Source organism: Rana temporaria, chromosome 6 (assembly GCF_905171775.1).
Source record: "Rana temporaria chromosome 6, aRanTem1.1, whole genome shotgun sequence".
In the NCBI taxonomy this organism is placed as follows: Eukaryota; Metazoa; Chordata; class Amphibia; order Anura; family Ranidae; genus Rana; species Rana temporaria.
The window spans coordinates 213,438,425-213,443,264 of record NC_053494.1 but is presented as its reverse complement, the minus strand read 5'-3'; positions in this window follow the sequence as shown (position 1 = coordinate 213,443,264).

Below are 4,840 nucleotides of genomic sequence, written 5' to 3'. Positions count from 1 at the left end.
GGCCTAGCCTGCTCTTTTTAGGCTACACCACCTTAAATTATTTAGGCTAAAAGTGATTCTCAGACCACTTACCTTCAAATTTTAGGCGGCGTAGCCTAAAACGAGGGGGCGTAAGCGCGCCTAATTCAAATGACTGGGAGGGGGGCGTGTATTATTGAAATGAGGCTTGACCTCACGTTTTTTGACGTTTTTTACACTGCGCATGCGCCGGGCGACTACATTTCCCAGTGCGCATTGCGGCTAAGTAGGCCGTACGGGCCCATTGATTTCGACGCGTACGTAAACGACGTAAATCCCGATTCGCGGACGACTTGCGCAAACGACGTAAAAAATTCGAACCTCGCGGCGGGAACCTCATAGGTGGAATAACTTTAGGCGGCCTATCGCGTACGGAGACGACGTAACTCGACGGTGTAGGCCCGGCGTACGCTCGTAAATCGTCGGGAATCGGCGTAGACCCTCATTTACATAATCTAGGCCGGCCGCAATGGCAGCGCCATCTAGCGGGCAAAAGAAACATTGCAGCCTAAGATAGAATGGCGCAAGCCAGCCTATCTTAGGTATGTTTAAGTGTATCTCTGTTAGAGAATACACTTAAACATAGGTCGGCGTAGATTCAGAGTTAGGTCGGCTTATCTGTAGATAAGCCGGCCTAACTCTTTGTGAATCTACCTAACAGTATACACACACAGGGCCAGATTCACGTAGATCAGCGGATCTATAGATCCGCTCGATCTACGTGATTTAAGATCCGCTCCCGCAAGTTTAAGAGGCAAGTGGCTAATTCACAAACCACTTACCTCCAAACTTGCGACGGCGGATCCTAAATCCCCCGGCGGAATTCAAATTCCGCGGCTAGGGGGAGTGTACTATTTAAATCAGGCGCGTTCCCGCATGCGCCGTCCAGGGAATTTCCCGGCGTGCATTGCTCCCACTGACGTCACTAGGACGTCAGTGGTTTCGACATGAGCGTGACTTGCGACGCGCGTGTTTGTGAATCGGCGTACGCGAACGACATTAAAAAATTCAAATTCGACGCGGGAACGCCGGCTATACTTAACATTGGCTGCGCCTGATAAAAGCAGGGGTAAGTATACGACGGGTACGCCGCTACGGAAACGTCGTAAGAAGACTGCGTCGGGTCCGCGTACGTTCGTGAATTTGCGTATCTCGCTGATTTACATATTATTTATCGTAAATCAGCGGGAACGCCCCCGGCGCCGTTTTTAAATTGAAAAAAAGATCCGACAGTGTAACACATTGTAACACTGTCAGATCTTAGTCCTATCTATGCGTAACTGATTCTATGAATCAGGCGCATAGATAGGACCAGTTTACGTCAGAGATACGATGGGGGATCTGTAGATACACGGTCGTATCTCTTTGTGAATCTGGCCCACAGTATACATATACAGTATACACATACACCCTGATGGGGCCCCCTAGTGGCATGGGGCCCTTGGGCACTGCCCGAGTGCTCGAATGGTCGGTCCGCCCCTGTCTACAGCCAAGCAGCTAGTGTTTTAGAAGCCATGGCGGCCATTATAGTTCTTTCAGGTTAAATTACTTTCTAAAGATTTTTTTGTAATACTTTAACAGCCTCTCTACTTGCGGAGGTGAAAACACTCCGGCTTATGAAGTTTTCTTCCCTGCGGGGAGCTGCAGAACGAGGTGAACATATCCAGACAGTCACAATTTTTAGATTGCCTGAACTTCTGTGAAGTCTTTTTTAGCCTCTATTTTTATTAACAAGCACCAGAGTACAATGTACCTCCCCCCCCCCCCCTCTCACCGCCTATTCACCGCCAGACACGCCGAATGATGTATTCTTCCCGATCTGGAAGGAAATGTGCCGAACAGAACAAGTTTTCAGCAACAAAAGGAAAGCAATAAATGTATGCAAATGATTTTTTTTTTTTTTACATCACTATGATTTTCTTAAAAGCCTAAAATGCCAGCAGACTGTAATCTTAGAAAATGTTCTATACAACGTATTATTTCCGGTATGGCTTAGCTTGAATGCACGGTGTGGATTATTTTTATTTTTTTTTTATGATTTTTTATTGCGTTTTATACATTACATAGGACAACAAGCCGCACGACGTGGAAACAGCCAGTCACAAAATTACCGGTACACATTACAGAGACCATAACACAAAAATGATCACAGTAAACTGGTGACACTCCCCAACCTCAACCCCCCTCCTAAAAAAAAAACCTTGCCTAGATACAGGGATGGACTGGCCATTGGGACTACAGGGAGTTTCCTGCTGGGCCGATGGCTCAGTGGGCCGGCTTCAGTGACAGCGGACCGCCGCCCCCCCTCCGCTCCTCTATCTTTCCCTTCCTGCAGCGCTCACCTGGGGGGAACAGAGAAGCAGGGGGAGGACCAGAGGAGCAGGGGGGACGACAGAGGTGCATGGGGGAGGGGACAGACAGCTGACTCAACAGCTATGGCCTGGGAGTTTCTCCCTTCTGCCTAATCTTGTCCCATGGGGGGGGGGCACCAAACTGATTCTTTGCCCCGGGTGAAATAATGTCTAGCTTCCCCACTGGTATTGCCTATAGAGTACCAGTACCAGCACCAGCCGTTCTACTCTAATAAAGTAGAATGGCTAGTGGCTAGTGAAGGGGGAGAGGGGGCTTGGGTGGGTGCGGGAGTTGTCCGGCCGCCATGGGAGAGACCTGTCAAAGTGGGCCAGTCTGGATGAAGTCCAGGGCCAAATTTTTGTCCCAGTCCAGCCCTGCCTAGATAGGTGTACAGATGTCATGGACCTCCAGCCGGAGGCGGTCCGCCATGACTCAAAGATACAGTCTCGTGACTCTCAGCATAGTCTTATTGCATAAGTCTCAGGAAAGCGGTTTCTTCTTGCCCCCCCGTCCCCCCCCCCCATCAGGGGGGTACAGGCTGTACACCTGTAAGGGGCCCGGAGGTCCCCAGGGGCCTGGATGGCAACCCCCTTCTTTTTTTTTGTAAGGGGCCCGGAGGTCCCCAGGGCCCCGGATGGCAACCCCCCCTTTTTTTTTTTATAAAACATTATTATATATATTTTTTTATTATTTTAATTAAAGGGCCAGAGGTCCCTAGGGGCCCAAAGGTCCCCATGGCCCTGGATGGCAACCCCCCTTTTAAAAAAAAATTATAACATATTTTTTTTTTTTTATATATGTTTTATTAAAGGGCCCAGGGGTCCCCAGGGCCCCGGATGGCAATTTTATTTTAATATATATGTTTTTTATTTCTTTTTTTTGTAAGGGGCCCAGAGGTCCCCAGGGCGCCGGATGGCAACCCCCCCTTTTTTTTTTTATAAAACATTATTATATATATTTTTTTATTATTTTAATTAAAGGGCCAGAGGTCCCTAGGGGCCCAAAGGTCCCCATGGCCCTGGATGGCAACCCCCCTTTTAAAAAAAAATTATAACATATTTTTTTTTTTTTATATATGTTTTATTAAAGGGCCCAGGGGTCCCCAGGGCCCCGGATGGCAATTTTATTTTAATATATATGTTTTTTATTTCTTTTTTTTGTAAGGGGCCCAGAGGTCCCCAGGGCGCCGGATGGCAACCCCCCCTTTTTTTTATAAAACATTATTTTTTTATTAAAGGGCCCAGAGGTCCCCAGTGCCCTGGATGGCAACCACCCTTTTATAACGTTTTTTTTTATTTTTATATATATATATATATATATATATATATATATATATATATATATATATATATATATATATATATATATATATATATTTTTTTTTATTATTATTATTATTAAAGGGCCCAGAGGTCCCCAGGGCCCCGTATGGCATTTTTTTTTTTAATATATATATTTTTTTATTTTATTTTTGTAGGGGGCCCAGAGGTCCCCAGGGCAACCCCCCCAATTCGTGGCACCCCTGCATGGGAAGGAGAAGAGATTCAAGAAAGGAAAAAAGGTGGTAGTGGTAGTAAGGAGAATAGGGGGTTTATACACACCTCGATATCATCAGTAGAAAACAGCGTACAACGCTATCGTCATAATGAGTAGTATCAATTACACTTTATTATACCATTAAGCTGCGTGCTTCCATTCACGCTGTCAAGATCATATTTTTAGGGCAGTTTCCACCCATGTACGTGAGCTTATCGAGAGGCCTCCTTCAAGTTTTTTGTTGTTCTTTGTGTCCCCACTGGATGGATTCACTCTCTATTTTTTCTAGTCACCACTGCCTTAGAATCAGAAAGTAGAGGAAATCCAAACTTTCAGAGTTGCCATAAGAACAATAGGTGGAGGGGAACTCTTTCACATGCTCCGGTGTGAACTGTCTAATTTGGGAATTTCTCTTCTCTTTGTAGGGATTTCCTTTCATTTTTAGTGGTGTCTGTGGAACAAGAAGTGAAGGAAAATCTCCCTAACTGGACACAAAACCCCTTGACAGGCATTTAACCACTTAACCCCCGGACCATATTGCTGCCCAAAGACCAGAGCACTTTTTGCGATTCGGGACTGCGCCGCTTTAACTGACAATTGCGCGGTCGTGCGACGTGGCTCCCAAACAAAATTGGCGTCCTTTTTTCCCCACAAATAGAGCTTTCTTTTGGTGGTATTTGATCACCTCTGCAGTTTTTATTTTTTGCGCTATAAACAAAAATAGAACGACAATTTAGAAAACAATTAATATTTTTAACTTTTTGCTGTAATAAATATCCCCCAAAAATATATAAAAATACTTTTTTTTCCTCAGTTTAGGCCGATACGTATTCGTCTACATATTTTTTGTAAAAAAAAAAACGCAATAAGCGTTTATTGATTGGTTTGCGCAAAAGTTATAGCATTTACAAAATAGGGGGGATTTTTATGGCAT